The sequence below is a fragment of the Lissotriton vulgaris genome, chromosome 10, assembly GCF_964263255.1.
Source record: "Lissotriton vulgaris chromosome 10, aLisVul1.2, whole genome shotgun sequence".
NCBI lineage: Eukaryota > Metazoa > Chordata > Amphibia > Caudata > Salamandridae > Lissotriton > Lissotriton vulgaris.
The window spans coordinates 1,011,613,903-1,011,636,914 of record NC_141698.1 but is presented as its reverse complement, the minus strand read 5'-3'; the positions used below and the strand labels follow the sequence as shown (position 1 = coordinate 1,011,636,914).

General features: G+C 44.9%; 1 protein-coding gene across 3 annotated transcripts in view; it reads right to left on the bottom strand.

The window, feature by feature from the left end:
• Window positions 1-23,012, bottom strand: part of TOPBP1 (DNA topoisomerase II binding protein 1) — a 289,247-nt gene that overhangs the window by 168,279 nt on the left and 97,956 nt on the right. The window lies entirely within an intron of this gene.

Sequence of the window (23,012 nt, the reverse complement as noted above, 5' to 3'; positions counted from 1 at the left end):
ATTGCTCCATTGCAGCTCTCTCACATGTAAACCATTTGTTTTACAATGCTACTCATAACAGCGTAGGGTATCAAGGCACTTATCATCACACATATTATAGAGCGATAATGAACCATACGAGTATAAATCAGGTTATAAGAAATGTTACATACAAAAATAAGGACTACAGGTTGTAGGAGTCACGTCATCCATACTGGTAGGCAGTATATTTTATGAGTACTTGGTCTGGAGAATCAAAAGCTCAGGATTTAAAACACAGCAGATGGGGTTGGCTTTACTAATAAGAATTTATTTCAACCCAAACTAACCCTTCTTATGAACAGTAGGATAATGAAACATTTTTTATGGATAACATACATTTTTCATAGGCTCAGGTATCATTTGTTGCTTTTGAGAAATAGTGCCCCTGAACTCTGTGACACAAGAAATAGAATGTTTCATAAGGCCTCCTTCAAAATTGGCTGTAAAGCCCATGGTCTAGTATATAATGTATTTTAAAAATAGTGCTGCATAAATCCATTGTTTTTCCAAAAATGTTTTTAGGAGGGGAAGCCACACACCCTCCTGGTGATAGTAATGCCTTGTTTATAAGTTCAATGCAATGTGGGATTGGAGGATACATTTTTGCTGGAGCTACAATGGGATCCATGAAGAACACTATAATTGACCCTTTCTTGGGCACTTGTAAAATGAGCAGAACCCTTTGTGACAGATTTCATTCATCTTCACACTGCCTACTTTTGCTCTCAAGGAAAGTTGGCCAAGTGAAAGGCTCAGACCAGCATTAGTGTAAAGTTATCGCAAGGGAAAATCCGGATGTCAGAAAACTACACCTCATATCAACACAGGCTTGTGCTGAAGTACTGCACGCCTTCAGCTGTCAGAGCAATTGTTCTTTCCAGCTTTAAAAGTTTTGCATGCCTTCAACACATCAATGTTTTGTAATTCAACTCTTTATTAAAATTAAAAGCCATCAATGGTCTTACATTTCAAGTTGCAACACTACAGTAAAAAGTCGCCCAAAAGTTGCCCAAAAGCTGAAGAAGTTTACCTAACAGTTTTTTGTCAGCCCATAATAATAACTTAGTCATTTAACAACACACAGTCCACTACTGGACTTAGTCTAGTCTAGTCATCTCGCCTTACCCACTCAGCATGTTACAATGCCCAATTTGTTTTTTTAACAGCCCCACAGTGCCCCTTAAGAACCAAGAAACATTTACTCCGATTTAGACAGACCCTGGTTGTGCAAATAAATAACATTCTTACAAGTTGAACATATCTTTTAACCAAGAGTAATAGGTCGGGACTATCGATGTCTTCCACAACACCAGCATTCTAATTTTTGCTACTGCCATAGATGTTGAAAACCATCACTCAAGACAGTATGTAACTTCAAGGATGTTGTATGTATCAAGGAGCAAAGCAGTCTAGCCAGCTACTATGAGCTATACTGGCTGTTAAACGCCTGAACCGGTTATCAACCTAAACTGCAGGGCACTTGGGTACCACACGGAGGGCAGAATGTCTCCCAACAGTCCAATGTTTTAATACAATTCTGCCTTCATGTTAGAAGGGATAATGTACCTTTGCCGTACATTATAAGGATATTGCAACTCACAGAGAAGTTCTATAACCATATAGAGGAACGAGGCCGAAGGCCAAGTTCCCTTATAAGGTTATGGAACTCTGAGGTGACTTGCTATATCCTTCTCACGTGCGCTAGTGGCTAATAATCCCATGTGATATATGGTCACAACGCTACCTTTCCCACAAGCAACTTTAAACCTTGGTGCAGAGCGCTTTCATATGAAAAAGCAAAAATGTTTGCAAACATGAAGAATGAAAATTAAACCTCTAGCACAAAACTAAACACATCCAAGTCTGTTAGATATTTGCTGCACACAGATATTAGGGAACAGTTCAATACAAGTTATTAAAAACTAAAAAAAAACCTGCACTAGCTCGGAATGAAAAGATTCAGCTTTTTAGCAGATTTAAAGTGTGCCAAAAAATAAAACATTCTCTCTACTTGCCATTGTAAGCTATTAAAATGTGTAGTAATTGTGTCATGGTCATTCCCACTTTTTGCCACCGGTACTGATCTTTTTCGACTGATGTGCCCTGGGTCCCTGCTATTCAGGCCCCAGTGCCAGTGCTCTATCCCTAGAAAAAAGGGGAAATGGTCCAATTGTAACAGAATTGGCACACACTTTACCACCCATGTAAGTCCCTGGTAAGTGGCACCCCTAGTACTTGGAGCAAGATTACTAAAGAGGGTCCCTAAGGGCTGCACCATGTGTTATGCCACCCTAAGCGACCACCATACAAATTACATGCAGTCTGCCATTGCAGACTGGGTGTCATGGTGCAAACATGAGTGAAAACACGACATGGCACACTTACTGTACGCCATGCCAAAATCACTGCCTGTAATATGAAAGTTACCCCTACAACAGGCCTTGTAGCCCTAAGGCGGGGTGCATTACATTAAATGTGAGGGCATATCTGCTTGAGCTGGTATGCCCCTGTACTGTCTTCTTCAATTACTAGATGGTACATCAGGTAATCCAGATGCCACGCATCTTTAAAGCCATTAACATAAAAACACCCATTAAGCATTACCTGTTGGGAGTACTTCCGACACAAAAGAAGGGAATGCGTACACAACACAAATTTGTGAGGCTAGGCCTAGTTTTTGTAAAGCGAAGGGTTTTGATACACTGGACTCAAGCTCTACCCCCAAGACTGGGCAAATGGCAGGCGGACATGCGAGAGTGGGGTGTGGTGGAAGAAAGCCGTTTAAAAACAGTGCGCACTGAGGAGAATGCAGAATGAGATATTGAAGACTGGGGTTACATGCTAGAGGGATTACAAAGACCTAACACCCCTCCAGAGTCTGACACAGACGACACACAGATGGCGCAACCAAATATTCTCCAACCACATACGGAAACTGTGGGCAGTCAGGTCCAGCGCACTTAGGATGGACAGTTATTTTTGAGCGGTGAGTTACCCCACCTCACGCCTCCCACCCCCGTCCTCCTCCTATGACCATTTGAAATGGAATGGTGGTCAGACTCTTGCTCCCAATAAATGCATTAAAGATATGGTAAACATACTTTGTAGATAATACCGTCACGTGTCACTGCTGCGAATTATTGTTGAGTACATTTTCTTTGTTGAAGTAGTTCTTCTTTCTGCAATATCCGCACTCTGATAACAATGAAAGATTTAGCACACAAATATGACATGGGTGAGTAAACCCAGATACATCACGCATGTCGGAATTTAACCTTGTTAAATAACGCAGTACTATAATAAAAATACCGTATACGTACTGAAAACTGGTCATTCAAAGTTTCAAAGCTACAAAATGGCTTTGCTGAAACCTTTGATGTTTGGTATAAAAAATCTTAATAAATCTGTACTGTTGCCAGTACAAGATTATGCCATGCACCCAAAGGGCACCTTAGAGGTGCCCCCTGAAAAACCTACTACTATCTAGTATGCTGGTTGACCAGTATCGTCCAGCCTGCCAAAACAGACATGTTTCTGATCCCCTGTAGGTGACAGCACATTCTCCCTGAGGTTAGAAATTATGCCTGGTCCGTAGGAAGATGTTCAAACCTCCTCCAGCAGGATGGCTAGTGATTTAGCATGTCAAGGCCAGGGGCTTCAAAGTCCTTGCCACCTTTGATATGCAACCCCAGCTTCCCCCAGACTTGGGAGATGCCACCCCCTGCCCTGAGGCCCAATTGGCAGGCAGGAAATTAGCTATACAAGTAGGCGTGTTGCAGCAGCAGGCTAGTCACCCCTAAGGTGGGCTCCACGAAACAAGGATTCCATCATTTTGGTTTTGGTGGAATTAGGAACTCTGGGACAGGGTTATGCCCACTTCCCACAGGAAGTGGTCATATAGGGAGTGTAGTGACCTCTAGGGAAAGTAGCCCATTGGCTATTTACCTTAACTCCCTTTAACGCTTCTAAATTCAGTATTTAGGTGGCCCCCTAACACCAGGAACTCAGATTCACCTGACTAATGAAGAAGAAGGAGGACAAAGAAGACTAAAAGAACGCATGAAAAGTGGACTAGCTGTAGACTTGACACCAAATCCTTCCTGCCTGCTCCTGTAACGACAATTGCAAACACCTGACTCGTCTTGCAGCTGTGCATCCTCTGAAAGCCTCGGGGAGCTGCCAGCACTTTGCCTACCAGCCACCATCTCACTTGAAGTGGAGGAGCCACTTGCCTGTAGGCACCGACCTCATCGATACGGTACATCGTTCTGCTGACTCCCGGGCCCACCGAGGCAGCAGCATCCCAGGGGGAGGTCTCTGTGCTCCCGAAGGTCAGATTTGTCTCCCTACCAAGTTTGGAGATGCCAAGATCCCCAGGAGCCGCACCAACACCTGTGGTATCGGAGCCCTTGCAGCAACTAAGGCTTGTTTAGTGTCCAGCCCGGACACCAACACCGCCAAGACAGAGCTACTGATGAGGGATGCCAGCATCAGAGAAGCCATAGTTGAGAGTGGCCCTGTTTTGTCCCCATTTCCTCGGTGACCTAAAAAGTGAGAGCCTCCAACGCAAGGGACCCACTGGACAAAACACCTTTGCACTCGAGCCCCACAGCCTGAGTCGAAGTCTACTGACTGTGCCCCCTTGCTCGAGAGACTCTCCAGAGCTGAGCCCCCCTCTTTTGGGTTCTGCCAGACTGTTTTCCCAGTCCCCACTTGCAGCCTTTTTCTTATTTAGGGTTACCCATTAACTTAAGCTGTAGCGTTTGAGGCTACCCTTACAACCAGCAACTCTGGACCCGGACACACCAGGGCAGGCAAACCGAAACTGCTGGTGGTTATCAGAACCTTGGCCTCTACTTACCTTAAGTCCAGAAGAATGACCCTGTAACTCTATTGCAAGGATCCCTATGCAGTGTATGTTTCTCCCATAGGATAACAATACCATGTTCGAGGCTCATGCCTCAAATTTGACAGCTGTTTTTTCTGTGTCTGACAATTTTGAAAAGTACTTGCTTAATCTCAAAGATCTTGGTGTCTAAAATCATATAAAATTGATGTTATGTTTCTAATTGGTGTTGGATGGTTTTATTTTATTTTTTTATTTTTTTTGGGAACCTTTATTAGTATTACAAGCATTTACAAGTATGGGCCTACAACCATCCCGGCCGGCCGCTAATCAGATCAGGAGTACAACAAGCAATAAGGAAAGTTATAGCAGTTCGAAAGCCGGGGTCATAGAAATACCAGGACATAACTTGTAGTCAGACGTACAGGTTTGAAATCAGGATTTGAAAGGTTCATTTTCAAATAGGGAACTGAAAAGGAGTGCCGTACAGTCATACATGGTCCTACAATACTGCGCGCAAATCAGGATATCCACAAATAGTACAAATACGAATGAAGTATCAGGGGTAAGATACACAAATCAGGAGAAATGCAGGCACAAACCCGGTACGTAGCGAAGTCCAAACCCCACCCCTCAAAACAAAACATACTGCAGGAATCGTGAATGACGACGACACTTAAGAGAAAAAGACTAAAGGGCCATAGAAACAAATACCGAACAAACACCATCCCCCCTACCCCCCACCCTGCACTCCCGCAGAAGGCCATGGCCTACCCCCCCAGCAGCGTGCCTGTCGCCCTATTGGAGACCCGAAATATAGAAAGGAGAGAGAGAAAAAAAAAAGTATAAGCGGAGGAGGGCCCTCGATCTCGCCGCCCGACCCCGCCCTTCACCCCTACACCCAGGAAAATTTCCAGAAGCAAAGTAGAATATCAATGGAGAACATCAAGCACCGGCCACAACAACAATGGAATCCCGGTCAAGCATACCCAATGCACCATCAGTCATCAATAAGGCCACTAGACTCTGAACTATATCATCACTGGCCTTGTCTAGCAATGGACCTGCCAGATGTCCACTTGTCAATCGGTGTACAGAGCAGCTGGGAGGGTCCAAACGATCCGGGCAGGGCAGGCCGGAGCGTAGCCACAGAAAAGTACAGCAACCCAAACCCATCCGAGTATACACAGCGGAAATCCGGCAGTGTCGATGTTGACCCCGGGAGCTTCCCAAAGTCCATACACAGTAGTACCATCCAAGAAAGGAGAGTCACACAGTCCGGCAAGCGCCACGACATCGCTGGGGCAGCCCAATAAGGAAAACGGTGTTGTTTCCTCAGCCGCCAATTGAACATGTGCCCCGAAGAAACATCCCGTGGACAACCATGTCGGCCAGAGCGGTCACAGGCACCGGGTCCTTCGGCGGCTCCCGGTAACCAGGCGGAGCTGGGACTCTCCCCGTGGACATAGTTGCGGGCACGTCGGCACTCCCTTGGGATCGAACTGTGGTCGTTAGGGACGGCGAGACAGCAATGGCGGCCATTCTTCTACCCAGATCCCGAGCATTACAGATCAGGGTTTTGCGCAAAATCGTTAGGGCAGCCAATACGTCCTTGGATGTGGGCTCTTGTGTACCCCGCCAGCATCCCGACCCCATCCGTATGGCAGCCGTCCGACCTGGACATGGGCCGTAGAGGAGGGCGCCAGCCGCCATCTTAGTCAGTTCGGCCTCGTCCCTCTTCACCTCGCCTCAGGGACCAGGCCCCAATCCAGGGCGCTACGGGATGCACAACCGGGACTCCAAACTGCGAGAGTCACCAAAAGGCTAAACAAAATCCCTGCCGCTCCCCGGGAGCCGCCCGCCGATTTCGGGGGCGATCCTTGGTTATGCCCGGGCAGAGAGATTGGGGAGGGGGCCAGGAGTCATGCACCCCCTCCGACCCCGCTTCGCCACGCAGCCCCTCAAGGCTCACCGCCAAGTGGACCGGGCCGTCGCTGCCATCAGCAGCCCTTCAAGTCAACGGCACCCTCCGACCGACTCTTCACCGCCACCAGCGGCCGTTGTTGTTGCAGTCGCGGCCGGCTGCACGTCTAAGTCAACGCCCCGGTCTCATCACCACGGGGGCCGCAGAGCAATCGGGGACAGTTCTCCGGGTCTGCCGTACGTAGGAGCCTCAGGAGCAGACGGTAAGTGATCGTTCTCCTTCTCCTATTTAAATACTCCTTCGTAGCTCAGGATAAGTGCCAGGATGTATGTGTGGGGCGAAAGGGCTCGCGGAGCCGAGCGACTATGCAGCCATTTCGGATGCCTGCTTGGCTCCTCCCCCCTTGGATGGTTTTATTGAGTGTGTTTCTCATTTATTGACTCAGTGTGTGCAACAAATGCCTTACTCTCAACCTCTGATAAGCCTAAGGCAGCTCAACTACACTACAACAAATACAACACTTTGGGATTGTTAAAGCAAGCCCCTGTACACTAGTAAGGAATACCTGGACTCTCTTACACAGTGCACCTAATTTTGGTACACGATATTAGGAGCCAGCTTCCTACAAAATAGATCAGAAATAACAAAAGCAACACGTTGCTTTAAACAGCTGCTTCAATTATGCCCCATGACCAGAGCTCCACTGTAATAATTTCTGAAAGTCGAGTTCTGACCTCTTTTCTTTATAGTTGGCAACTGAGTACATCACTAGTTGCCGAATATAAAAAACTAGAGACATGTATTTATGTAGGGATTAAAGAATCCTATGTATTACATCGCAGGTAGCAGACCAGCATATTCACCTCTGAGGTAGAACTACTAGTTTTCCATGGCACAATGAACTTCAAAAGATAAAAACCATCACAGATGTACTCAACCAGGGCAAACCTCTAGAAATATTCCAATTTACATTCCTGTCTGCTCTCAAGGTCTGCTACAGGATTAGACAGAACAAAGGGGTATTCCAGAGGAGAAAAATCTCAGTTCTATCCTCACTGCCAATATAGTAGATGATAATTAGGGATCCCAGTTTCTTGTTTTACCTAGATTAATACAAACAAAAAACAATTTTAAAAGTGGAAAAATATTTTAAAAAATAGTGCTTCTTGTGAGGGATCTTCCATGTTGCCTTTCATGAATTCCAGGACAAGAGCTGAGCAGATAGACAGCAGAAAGTCAAAAAACAGGTTGGGATTTCCTTAAATACATGCATATGTTAACATACGTGTAGTATAGTGATAATATGTACATGTGGTGTGGTGTTTTATTATATTTGGAAGCTTAGTTAGCTCGAACACACCAAATTATGAGTGCGTATAATGAAATATATCATTTTTACGATTCAATTTTTTCAAAAATCAAACTAAATATGGATAAATACCAATGAAATGGCCCAAAAGAAAATAAGGATGAATACAGAAGGAAATGTTACAAAAGAATACACACAATAAAAACGGGAGCCCTGATAATAATAGGAATATCTTATTCGTGCCCAAACTGCACAACTTAAAACTGGGTTTTCCAGAGTGTCACAAATCTGCTGCATATAAGGATACCTCAACAGACCCAGACTGGTATACATCAGGGGCATTCTCCACCACTGGAAGCCCCCTCTTATTTTCTGCCAGAGACAACAACACTACTGCCCTATGTAAAAGCATTCTCTTCCATTATCAGTGTGACAAACAAGGGACTTTGAAACTGTCAAATCGATCCTTGGTTAAGTGCACTCTTCACTAGTATTGTGCAAGATGCCTCAGCATTTACTCTTCCTTGAGCAGGACTACACATTTCTTTGTACACATTTATTGCAACTGCATTTGTATTTATATAGCGGTTCCTAACCCTGACAAGGTGTTAAAGTGTTTTGCAGTGAGTGGCACGATTGGAGGTTAATAGTAGATTGTCATTATTTTCTTTTCTTTGTGCATTAGTTGGGTTAGGTTTGTGCTCTTGCTTTCGTGTGTGCTTTGTAGAGTTTACAGTAGGGATAGATTGATGGGAATGGATTTGAAAGGTGAAGTAGTAATTTTTTTGTAAGTAGTGATCGAGTGTGCTTGTTAGTTGGGAGGCATGGCAGAAAAAGGAGGAAACGTTTTGAAATGATTTCGGGTTTGGGATGAATCAGAGTGTGGAGAGATGGGACAAAGGTTTGAAAGGAGGGGTTTAGTTAGAAAAACTGAAATTAACTAATACACATGTTCATATGACATTTAATAAGGTTATATTGGCTGAAGGACACCCCTGTATATAAATCCCCATATGTGCACAGAGCAGTACTATTTCAGTTGACTGATGTGCACATTTATGTTGTGTTAAAATATTGTATTAGTTTCATGATATTCTTTAAAGTTTTAGTGGCAGGCATAAACTCATATATATATATATATATATATATATATATATATATGCACCTATATATGGAAGCAAAAATTATGACATTGTCTACTATACACACATATCTTGTGGTGTAGAGTGATATATGTTTTTCTCCTAATAGGATTGTATCTGCTTATAACAACAGGAGACATAGTTCCGTGTCCAATGACACATGAATAACAACAAGTTTATCTCTATAGCATAAGAATCATAGCTGGCCATGTTGGAGTATACTGTTGTGCTGTGACTATAGTTGTTATGTGGGAAAGAGCCAGCTCTTGAGTAATCTTCTGAAGCTAAGATGGTTGTCAGTGGACCTTATGTGTTTGGGTAGTGAATGTGAGCAGATTTGGCTGCTTGAACAAAGGAAGATGCTCCACTCATGTTTTTTTTTTATGTATGCAGGAATGTTGAGGTGGGGGAGCAATTTATTTTAGCGTAGGTTCCTTTGCTGTGTGTATTTGTTGATTTCTTTTTTTCTTGCTGAAGAGTGGTCCTTTGTCCTGTATTGTTTTGTGAGTAATACAAAGCAAACTCGAATGCGGATCTGCAATGAACACTGTCAGACTGATCACAAATTCGGTATCGCTTTACATTTTTCTTGAATAAGTTCAGTTGTACTTTGTATTTTATATGTTGTTAAGAAAAGTAATTAATGGTTGAATTAAAAACGGCAAGCAAAAAGGGGGCAATTGATGGCGTGTCTCCCAAGCTCGGTGCATTCTTTTGAGAGAACATCTAAGCACATTATTATATGAAAGACTGGGAAGTGAGACTAAAAAGCTATGCACCAACATTGCAAGAATTGTATTTATTAACATCCAGCTCCAGAGATAGGACAGAGGAAGAATTTATTCAGGTCACGGGATCCCCTGATGCGGTCTGCAGCCAATTGGATGGTTCTGGGTGTGCACTATACCACCTTCTTAGCCAGATCTATGCTAAAACCTGCAAGAAACCTTTTACACATAATGCAATTTTATCCCATGACCAGGGTCAGATCTGCACCTACCACTGCCGCCCCAGATGCTACAGGGTAATCAGTGATGGGTCAGCAGCGATTGGCACTCCGGGTAGCCCTAAGGGGCTGGGGCCTCCTGGTTCTCTGCGGCGGGCTCCTCCTCGGACCCCCAACACTAACGCTGCCCTAGGGGAACAGCACTCTGCCCTGGGCTCTCCAACCTCCCTCCCCAGGTTCCATCAGCAGCACTAGCAGAAAGCACACCTCTTGCCCAGGAAAAAGTGGTTGTTACGTAGAAGGTACGAAAGGTACTGCAGGGTCATCCTCACAGTTACCACCAAGGGCCATTATGAGCTGTGCTAGAGCTCATTGTATCATGAGCAGCGCCGCCATACCTCATTCAGGATGATGGGCAAGCAATTACCATTCAAAATGAATTAGCAAAAATGCCGAAACACACTAATGTATACTGCCCCTTTCAGCTGAACCCTACTCAGACCTGCTTATCACTCTAAACGTTTTTAATTCCCTGAAGCAGAGATTACAGGCATGAAAATGCCAATTCTAGGTTATAGAAGTAAAACCTAAAGAAGACCAATCAAAAGCAGATAAGAGGACGCATTCTTCAAGTCTGCTTCCTTAGCATTAACAATTTATTTTGCCCTCAGATGCTCACTGGATATGGGTAGAAAAAAGGGTGGCTGTTGTGGTCTAAGTGCAATGTTGGTGTTGTTACAGTTATGTCAATGTTCACAATTATTGCAAAATAAAATAAAAATATATTTTAAAAAATTATATATATATTTTGCCAATGCCTTTTTGTAACACATACCTACAATACTGAAAAAAATCACTCTCCTTCACCCACTATTGCTTGGCAGACAGGAGAACCCCCACCCTATCAGAAGGTTATACGCTGGTGAGGGAGGACAGAGTGGGACGTATTGGGGGGGGGGGGGGCTGGGCATCCTTCATAGAGATTGTCTTTCCTGCCATATTATCCCACTCTCCGAATCTCCAGACGCCTTCCAGGCCTTTCAGTTTTCTATTAACGGAGCATATGCAGTTCCGTTTAAGGGCTTTCTTATTTATAGACCCCCAGGGACCAGAACAGATTTTGGCCATCATATGCTCAATATTTTAGAGCCACACTTTGGCTGTGAGCATCTTACCGTTTTGGGGGACCTGAATTTCCATCTGGAAAATCTGGAGTCAAAGGAAACTTTATCCCTACTGGATATTTTTTCTGGCTGTGGGATGCAACAGCTAGTCAAAGGTCCTACCCACCAGGCAGGCCATACGCTGGATGGTGTCTTTTCAAATGACCCCCGGCTGACCATTGAGACTCCCATCCCTCTTTCCTGGTCGGATCACTATGCGATCCCCATAGAATTAACGACCGCCATTGGGAATAGCAAGGAAAGTGAGCCTAGTAAAAGGGAATGGAGGCGTAATCTCAAAAGGATTACCAATGACATGCTCGCTCCCAGATTGCCCAGTTGGGCGATCTCCTCAGAGGAGGACGTAGGCTCTGCAGTTGAGAGAATCGATACTGCCATCAAAACAGCCATTGATGACCTTGCTCCAGTCTCACTGTGTTACTCTGCGAGGAAAAGTCCATCGGCACCATGGTTCTGTGAACCATTAAGACTTCTCAGGCGGGGTGTACGAAGACAGGAACGTCTTTGGAGGACCAGTTGGGACTTGCGAGATAGGGATGGTCACAAAACCCTTCTAAGGAATTACAAGATGGAGGTGATAAGAATCAAACAGGAGTATTTTACCTCTCTTACCACCTCACTCTCTTCGCCGAAAGAGCTGTTCAAAATAGTAGACACGCTCACATCATTGAAGGTGCCAGACCCTGTTGTTAGCTCACAGCAGCTCTGCAATGATGTTGCACAATTTTTTCAAACTAAAATTGTGGATATATATTCGACCTTAGAGCTTCAGAGGTCGGCACTATCTACCTCATTGTGCCCATCTGTCTCTTCGCTAATACCCTCCAAGGAGTTGTTGCCAGGGTGTTTGTCCAGCTTTCCATCCCTCTCCCTCCAGAAACTTGAAGTCCTTCTGCTAAAGAACAGATCGGGGTCTCCCTTAGACCCTTGCCCCTTGAAGCTCCTTAAACAATGCAAGGAGACTCTCCTGCATATGTATCTAGAGATCATGAACAGGGCAATGAGGGATGGTACTTTTCCCTCACAATGGAAAAGAGCGGTGGTTAAACCACTGTTAAAAAAGCCCACATTAGATCCGGCGGTTCTCAAAAATTTCCGCCCCATTTCGCTGCTCCCAGCCCCCGCAAAGATGCTGGAAACCCCTCTCAACCAGCATCTCGCAGCCTTTCTGGAAACCTCTGGCCTCCTAGATCATTCACAGCATGGATTTCGGAGAGAGCATAGTACTGAGTCGGCCCTTACCACTGTGCTTGATAACATCCGCACTAGAGTGGACAAGGGCCAGACTACCCTCCTCATCCTGTTAGATCTCACAGCTGCGTTTGATACCCTGTCTCCCTCAGTGTTAACATCTTGACTGAGGGAGATAGGGGTTGAGGGGCCAGCACTTAGTTTGCTGGCCTCTTTTCTTGGCCAGAGGGAACAGAGAGTCAAGCTGGGGGAGTTTCTATCTCCATTCCTCCATGTGCATTGTGGGGTCCCTCAGGGGTCGGCATTAAGTCCGACCCTTTTCAACATCTATGTGACCCCACTTGCCAGGCTTATTAGATCTTATGGGATGGAGGTAGTCTCCTATGCCGACGACACGCAGATTATGATGTCTCTCGCCCAATCTTCCATCTCGTCGGCCTCCAATTTTAGACACTGTATGGAGGCAGTGGCTCAATGGATGATCTGCAATTCATTGAAGCTCAATGGCGGGAAGACAGAGATTCTGGTGTTCGGAGGTAAGGAGGACATCTGGTCGGCGGAATGGTGGCCCTCATCCCTGGGCCTGTGCCCTACACCCACTGCCCTGGCCAGGAATTTAGGAGTCATGATTGACCCTACTCTGGGGATGGGTCATCAAGTAAACAGGACCATCTCTACATGCTGGGGCATAATAAACATCCTGAGAAAGATAAAACACTATCTGTCCCCTCAAGCCAGAAAGCAAATTGCAATAGCAAGACTTGATTATTGTAATAATGCCTTATATTTAGGCATTAACAAGGGCCTTTTAATGCGACTTCAAATGGTACAGAATGCCGCCGCGAAGTGTGTACTAGATCTACCTAAGCAGGCCTCTGCTACGGCTGCCAGAAAAAAGTTGCACTGGCTCCCGATAGAGGCCAGGATCTCTTTTAAGTCCCTATGTTTGATCTATGGGGCTTTGGCTACAAATAGATCTAGAGGCCTGAGTGACCTTTTGGTTTCCTATTCCCCTTCCAGAACTCTGCGCTCAGCCAACAAATCCTTGCTAGCAGTCCCCCGCGTCCGTAGAGCCAAGTGGGGCGGTAGAGCCTTCTCAACTCTGGCTCCAAGGCTGTGGAATGCTCTGCCAACTGAGATTAAATCCCTCCCTTCAAAACAAGCCTTTAGGAAGGCGCTTAAAACGTGGCTATTTGCCAAAGCCTACCCTTAGCTCTGGATTTGCCTTTTTTCTGATTTCTTTTGGTTAGGCGCCTTGATGCCTTCGGGCTTAGTTGGGCGTTTATAAATTTCATTTCATTCATTCATTCTATCCAGGCTCTTACGAGTCGGATCAATTGGTTTCTAACCTACACCAAGGCATTTAGGGTTGGAAAAAGGTGGGTGCAATGGTGTGCGTGATGCAGATATTGAGCACAGAGGGTACATTATGTCTTAGATACTTGGCCCATGTTCAAGATTAGTCTACTGGTTGATAACCAAAGAGGTTAAAGCATTTACATCTCGGTCCAACAAAACGGGAAAAACACTATCTGGTCACACACTGGTGTTGCTCGAGTTGGCTTTTCCAGTTGGTCCTCATTCTTGTGGTAACTACACTGAGGGGCCCTGTTAGACCCAGCATTTAGAGGTGAGCTTAAAACAGAAATCACTAAGTACGTTTTAAACAATGCTGGTCCAATTGATAGCATGTGATCCCTATGGGAATCCTTCAAGGTAGTGATGAGGGAAGAGTAGATTACAAAACACAGGATCCTGAACACACTTCAGGCACACATTCTGAAACTAGAGCTAGCATTCTATTAGCAAATAGATTACTTCCTCCAGTTGAAAGTCTAGTACTGCCTGACCAATCAGGATTTATCCTCACAAGGTCTACATCAAATAATTTGTAAAGCTGTTTGCACTCATTCATCAGTTGGACCCTGGCTTGGAGGTGGCTGCAGTTCCCTTGGACACCTCTGAGGTGTTCAACTTCCGGGAGTGGGAGTTCTGGTTTTCTGTGCTCCAGAGTATTGGCATGCAGTTTTGCCTTCTATTGCATTCAATTATTATATACCTTTTTCACTCCACGTATTTGTGCTAAATCAAATCCAGTCACAATGAAAGTGTGGCACTAAACAGCAGTGCTCCCTCTCTCCCATTCTATTTACTCTAGCATTAGAAACCCCTTGATGCACAGGCTACAGTAACACTATTCTTCCTCACCCTTAATCTTCACTTGTTCAAAGTTGCTTGCATCATAATATGTTGATGACATGGAATTAAATGTATGTTATCCCAGATTCAATCTGTCTCCTATTACCAGAGAATGCGTAAGGTTTGGATTCCATTCTGGTCTGCATATTAATTAGCATAAATCCTAGCATTTTCCCACACATCATCAACTAAGGCGTGCCCTCTCAAAATTTTCACTTGAATGGTGCAATGGCTCTGTAAAATATCTGGGTCAGCTGAGACCCAGAATCTGTCATAAGGAAAAACTAGGGAGGGAGGATTGTCAAACTTGAAAAACAAGTTGGACAATGGCTCTTCTTACCCCCCTCTCTTGAGGGCAGAATAACTATAATGAAAATGATTATCCGACTCAACTTCTTATACCTCTTCACCAATATACTTCTTATATTCACCGAACAATTATTTAAAACTATTTGGTCCTTTGTAGTTAGGATCCCATGGGCTGGCAAACAACCCGGGCTTAAATGTAAAGTTCTTAGTCGATCATATAATCAAGGTGGTTTCACTGCACCGGATTTAGAGCTTTATTACCTCTGCGCCCAGGCTCAATACGCCCAATATTGGTACTCTTCGCCTCTATTCCCGCCACACCTTGCGAATGAGGGAGACAGTGCGGCCCATCTCCCTTGCAGGCAATACAGACACAAGTAAACACATACATGACATGATATTAACACAGTCCACTGTACTGTAATGGCTAGCATCAGCTGGGTTTTAAAGTGCCACTTAGTAGAGTCTTTATTCCACAAACTATGCATCTCCCTAGGCTCACTCAGACCAGTGAAGAAAAATATTGCCAGCCACTAAGAAAGTTTAATATAGACAAATTAGGTGATCTGGTCCTTAAGGATCACAAGTCATTAGCAATTTTTCTTTACTATAAACTCTGCAAAGCCTCAAGGGCTGCATTCAATACTTTCCCCAATGAACCCTTTAATCTTAAAACTCTATCACTGCTCCTCTCTGCCATGCCCTGCAAGGGTTTGGTTGTGAGCTTATACAACACTATGAAGACAGAGGCGCCTATCATTACACATTTCACTCGTGATGGGAAGAATCACATGCTAAACTGCCCACTTTTTAAAGTCGATTGGCCATTCTGCTGCATGCAAACTGGAGCATTATCACAGAACAACAGATTGTGCAATATTCATTTAAAGTTTCTGCATAGAATCTATCATACACAGTTCACTAAACAGTCTGATTTATTATGGTCTTAAAGAAGATGTGCAGTGTCTGATTTGTAAGCCTCTGGTGCCGCCATTTTGCAATTTGGCACAAGATCATCCCTGCACTAACCAGTATGACTGCACATCATATCAACCTCGATCCGGCATATGTTTATTGCATCTGTTTAAGGATACAGCAGCAAGTGTAAGAAAATGTGGTGCAATACTATTACTGCTTGTAAAAAGAGCTCGCAGGGACTTGGGGATGTGGTCATGTATGAACTCAAGATAAATGGCTCAAAGTCTATGAATGCTATGAAGAACAACTTGAAATATATGCAGAAGCTTTGTACATTTCCTCTAGAGCTGAAGGTATTTCAGGACCCCTTCGCTGCGGGGTTTATTCCCCCGCTGCGCTGGGGGGGGGCGCTCACAGCGCCCGCATGCTCATGACGAGCTGAGCTCGTCATGAGCTACGGTGCTCCTGTGCTCATGACAAGCTCAGCTCGTCACAGGTGCATTGGCTCCCGTGGAACGCTCAGTACAGCAGGGGAATTCTCCCCGCACCTGAACGTTCCACGGGTCATGACGAGCTGAGCTCGTCATGAGCACCGGAGCGCCGTGGCTCATGACGAGCTCAGCTCGTCATGAGCACCGAAAAGGTTAAGAACAATCCACTATACCAAAATAACACCCCGTAATCTAATATTGGACAGATGAGTCGCCTATTACTGTATTATATTGACATGTATTACTTCTTAATAGCGATAAGGGAACAATTAAACTGAGATGTCACCCTATCCTATTATGAGGTGTCCGACTTTTAACCCCAGTCTGCACAGAATAGTGATATTACATGTCACAATTTAGAGGATGTAGAAGAAGTATTATGCACAATTAGTGTATACTGATGTTTGTAATTTACTTATGTGTTCAGCTGTAATTCATATAAATAAATGAATAAAAATAACACTCCTTACTGGGTACATTGGATATATTTTTGGCCACCTGTGTGGCAACCATCTAATCTTGAAACTGAATTGAACTCAAACTAAAAAAAAATAATGCACAAAGATCAGTCAAAATGCTGGGCATAGAGTAGATTACACTCTATGGCCGATCAAACAGAAGTATTAATAAGGTGGCAAAAAGTTCAGCAAATTGCAGGGCTGAAAACTGAGGGTTAAAATTACTGTCAAAAGAATCCCAACAATCCATGACTGGTCAGGCTTAGCTAGCACACACGATTAAAGTATAGCATAGGCCTATTGGGACTTCTACAACAAAATCCTATACAAAGCAGATCCTGTCCCAGAAAATGAATATATAAGTACCTAAAAGAGATCCACAAACAAAGATTCACAGATGTGCACACAGCATGCTTGCGCACCATGTCTGCACAAGCAGCAGACTTATGGAAGCGCGTACAAGTTGATATAGTTGTTCGGGCATATCTAACTCAAAACAAAGAAATCCCTTAGACTAAAAGGCTTCTACTCCTCTCTCTTCTACAAAATATTATGCAGTGCACTAGCATCACTGCTGACACTGCTCTTTAATTCATTTTAGAAAGTCAAGGGCATAACCACTTTGTCTTAAGCCATGACAACAGTGATTCCCAAGCTTCAGAGGGATAAGTGACTTTGTGGATCCTAGAGGTCGAAATTGTCGTCAAAAGTGGCTGTCAAACTCTACACCAGTATCCTTGCAAATAGAGTGAACAAGGATTTTGCCATGATTGACCGAACCAAACCTGTCATGTTAAATAATGCCACAAAAAAAGGGTGAAGTTAGAGAGGAAATACACCAAGGGTGCCCCCCACACAAAACATTCAATTACAACAAAGCCCTTGGTACAACAGACACACGCAATTCTTCATCTAGGGGATCCCCCAATCATTCATTCAGGGAGGGTTCGGATACAGTATCTATCAAAACACAACACATATGTGTGTTCTGCATTTACAACAAGACCAGTGCCTGGGAATCACCACATCAACCCACTGTGAGACTGTGTGAAATTATAATGCATAATAGAGGAACTGCATCACGTAAGCACCCAACCAGGAGCTAATTGGCAGTTTCTCACCAACTTGCTCACTTTGTCAACATTGGCAACTTTCCTTCCTTTCCCTTTGGGTGGGTGCAAAGAAAGAAGAGGGGAGGATAGAGGGTGCATGGTTGTTATTCCCTCAAGTGGGGTTCATTCTTCTTGCTGGCCTATGTTTGTAGGCAAGCGTATATGTTAGGTTATGTTATAAAAGTCTCTTCTATAGCGCACGGCTACTCCATGGAGTGTCCCGGCGCTTTGGCAAAGAGAACTGAAAGAGAAAGTGCACAACACAACACTGACCGCGGGCCGACAGAGAATTACTGGGAGAAAAGCCAGGTCTTCAGTTCCTTTCTGAAAGAGAGCAAACTGGTGGCTTTCCTTAAGGAAAAGGGAAGCTCATTCCAGCATCGAGGTGCCAAGTACTGGAAGGTACGACCTCCAATGCGAGCACGTCTGATGGTAGGGACAACAGCTTTAGCCAGCAGAGCGGACCTTAAAGTCCTCCTGGGGGCATAGAAGGCCATACGCTTCCCGATGTATTTTGGGCCAATCGCATGGAGGGCCTTAAAGGCAAGGGTCAGGACCTTGAAAGTAATTCTCTTAGAGACTGGGAGCCAATGCAGTCTCTTGAGTAGCTCCGAAGCTCTTGCCCTTCGCTGTAATCCAAAGATGGCTCTGGCAGCCGAATTCTGCACGACTTGCAGGCGTGCCATCAGGTATTTGGGAAGGCCAAGGTAGAGAGTGTTCGCGTAATCAAGACGCGAGCCTATCAAGGCCTGGACAGTAATTTTTTTATGTTGCAGAGACAGTAGTGGAAGAAACTTCCGCAGCATTTTCAAGATGCCAAAACATTTCCCTGTCAGCCCTATGTTCTGGGGTCTGAAGGAGAGATCATCATCACACAGGACACCCAGATTTTTGGCTTTTGACGAGGCAGCATCAGGCGGGAACATATCGCGGGGCCACCATGTCTTCCAACAGGGATCTGGCGGGCATCCGAAAAAGAGCAGCTCCGATTTATCGGAGTTGCACTTCAGACTGTGCCTCTGAAACCAGTCAAATACAGCGCCCAGGCATTCCTTAATCCGGCCACCGTCAAAATCCTCACCCTTGTTACACGTGAAAAGGAGCTGGGTGTCGTCAGCATAGGATATGACCCGGGCACCGAAAGATTTCACCACCGCCGCTAGAGGGGCCATATAGAAGTTAAAAAGGGTGGGACTCAGGATTGACCCTTGAGGAACCCCAACCTCCAGCGGCGGCATTTCGGCGGAAAACGGGGATGCCCAGACAACTTGTCGGCGGTTGGTCAGAAAAGACTTAAACCAATTCCACACCGTCCCACGAAAGCCGATATCCCAGAGTCTTAAAAGGAGGCCGTCGTGGGGAACGGTGTCGAAAGCCGCCGACAAATCCAACATGACCAAGATGGCTTTGCCCCCACCATCCAAAATCTCTCTTATGGCATCGGTGATCTCAAGAAGAGCTGTCTCCGTCCTGAAATTCGCACGGAAACCCGATTGAGAGTCATGCAAGATATCATTGCTCTCAATAAAGCTGGAAATGGAGAGATGCACATGCTTCTCAATCACCCTAGCCAGAGAGGGAAGGAGGGAGATTGGTCTGTAATTGGCGTGAACAAGGGGATCTAGAGATGGTTTTTTAAGCAGCGGCAGAATCAAGGCGTGCTTCCAAGCCATAGGAACCTCTCCCGTTGTCAGGGAAGAATTACGCAGTGGATTGAGCAAGGTGTTACTTTGAGCAATATGTACTATTCATACAACAAAACCATAAATCATGCGGACAGTGAACAGCTTCTTGGTGCTGAAAAGCTGAATACACCAGAGTATGAGAAATTAACAAAGGGGGGAGGTAGAGTACAGAGGTAGGGTTCTTACTCCACAAACCTAGATGCATAAAGAAGGGGAATCCTACTGATAGTGACCTGGAGGGGTCTTGCCCAACAGGGTGTGGGAACACTCAGTGTTTTTTAAAATACCCCTCACACACCAAAAGGCCCCTTGGTGTCATGCTTCATCATAGGGGTCTTCGCACGGGATGCGGCGTGCTGCGACCTACGACTACGCGGGAGCACTGATAGTAATGACTATGTGTGGTGCGTGTGGTGTAGGTGAAAGGGATAATTTTAAGTGAGTGGCTCGTGGGTGTATTGGAAACATTTTTATTCACAACCCCGGGCTGGTACTACTAAAAGAAGTGAAGTGCGAGGTTGTCTGTCGTGTTTATGGACAGTGACTCAGGTGTGCGTCGACATGTTTCGGAGCATGTGCTCCTTCTTCAGGACGGGGGCACAACTTCCCCACCTTACTCACATTTCTCTAATTTATTTTGTTAATAACAAAAAGTGAAAATTGTTTTTAAGTGTATTTCAAAATTTATAGGCTATAGTGTGCCTACAGCGGTTTTTTATGGCTCAGGATACATGCATTTGCATGACCTGAAAAAAGGAAAAAGAAAATGGAGATGGTTACCCTAATTATAGGGTGGCTCAAACAGATGTAGTCACCTGGAACAGACCATTTGCCGAATTTGGCCCTGTGGAAGAAGATAACAGACACGACATACAACATAGAAAACACACATATTGTTTGTAAAAGAAGAAGTATTGGTCATACTCATTGGAAATAGCTTGCTTGCTTCATGAGCACTCTAGAACGTCTGGGGGTTGATTGCTATTTTGTGCAATAAACTCGGGACGAGTTGTCCTCCGTACTGCCCCACACGCTGCTCCGCTGGAATGATTGTGGGAGTCTATCGTGTGGTATTTATACCCTGTCATCCTCATTGGTGTGATCGTTAAGGATGTCTAACGGATATGGTGAAATGCCCAAATAAGGGTAATCCGCCTTATTTGCAGTAGGTGTTTAATTGATTGTAACCCCATATAAGGTAGATCCGGTATTCTGTTTTGATCCCGTGGTGCGGTGTGCTCTGCCGGCATGCGTTTTAGCTGCGCGCATGCTCAGTTGAGTCCGTGGTACCGTGCATGCGTAGTGTCTATAATGCTGCACATGCGTTGTCTAGGATGTATCGAGCACCGTGTTGTTAGTTTTTGTCGGTATTACTTAGGGGGTTTTCGATGATAATATACGGGGATTTGCTCCATTCTTGAGCCACTTTCTAAATTTGCCGACGCTTTCCTACGCCCATTGGTACAATCTACCAATACTTACCTTAAGGATACAAAATCGGTCCTGCAACTACTGGAGGACAAACTGTTTGACCCAACCAAACAACTGCTGATAAGCTTGGACGTGGAAAGCTTATACACGAGCTTACCGCACGATGAAACGCTCCAAATCATTGAGGAAGTTTTATTCACAACTGCATGGAAATATCAGACACCAAGAGGCCTGGTTCTCGAATGCATCTCACTGGCTCTACAGGACAACTTTTTCCAATACAAACAAACCATTTACTTACAAAGCCACGGTACCAGCATGGGCAGTACTTTTGCTCCTAGTCTGGCTGGACTTTATGTCCACCACCTAGAGACAAATAAAATACTGCACATGGACAAACCATACAGGATTAACATCAATACCTGGAAAAGGTATATTGACGACATCCTCATCATCTGGGACGGGGATCACCAAACTGCCGTCAATTTCCTAACTTGGCTCAACAACCAGAATGCATTCTTGAAATTCACAAGCACTGTCTCAAACCAATCCCTGGGTTTTCTCGATCTCAACATCTACACAGAAGGGGGTAAACTCAAAAGTACGACTCACTTTAAACCTACGGCGAGGAACTGCCTTCTGCGGTACGATAGCTTTCACCCGAGACACCTGAGAGAAAATTTGCCATATGGTCAATTCTTGCACCTGAGACGCAATTGTACTGAACTCACCGAATTCAGATCACAGGCCTGTGACCTGAAGAAGAAACTCATACAGAGGCAGTAATCAATCAGGATTATTGACAAAGCCATGAAAAGGGCTAAAAACAACCACAGGGAGGCCCTCCTGGAGGACAAACAACCAAATAAGGATGAAAACAGTCGACCAATATGCGTCACAACCTACTCAACGGTATCAAATGAAGTGTCCAAAATCGTAAACAAACACTGGGCAATACTAAACTGCGGTACACTGAACTTTGAGAAACCTATGCACGCCCATCGTCGAGGAAGAAACCTCAAAGACATCTTGGTGCATACCAGACCAAAGTCAAACACGACGACAAGGCAAAACACCATTGGGATACAAGGCCATTTCCCATGTGGGAACTGCAGTAGCTGCCACCTGACAAAGAAAAGCAGTATCCTGACATTCAGGAACGGCACCACCTGGGAACAACGGTACTTCACCAATTGCAACACAAAAAATGTAGTCTACATGATTAATTGCCCTTGCGGTTTGGAATACGTGGGCATGACCAACAGAGCTGTCAAGATAAGAATAAATGAACACAAAAGCAATGTTCGTTGTAGAAAGACCACGACCAAAATGGCAACACACTACCTTGAGAAACAACACTGTGTGAATGATCTGAGATGGACAATAATTGAACACTTGCCGTCAGAATAGGTTTATTCCAAAAAGAACAAAGACGGGTGTTCCGCCTTGGGACCCACATCCAGGGGCTCAACGATGACGTCCCCTGGGGCCAGCTGTCCCACTAACAGACACCCAATGCTCTCATACCTGTAAACTAGTAAGAACTCAAAATGAATTCATGCACCTTTCTCCACTCCAGACCAACAAGTAAAGGCGATTTATTTTTTCCACTATTTACCATACTATTGCTCGTTGTATATTATCATCGAAAACCCCCTAAGAAATATTGACAAAAACTAACAACACGGTGCTCGATACATCCTAGACAACGCATGTGCAGCATTATAGACACTACGCATGCGCGGTACCACAGACTCAACGGAGCATGCGCGCAGCTAAAACGCATGCCGGCAGAGCAAACCGCACCACGGGATCAAAACAGAATACCGGATCTACCTTATATGGG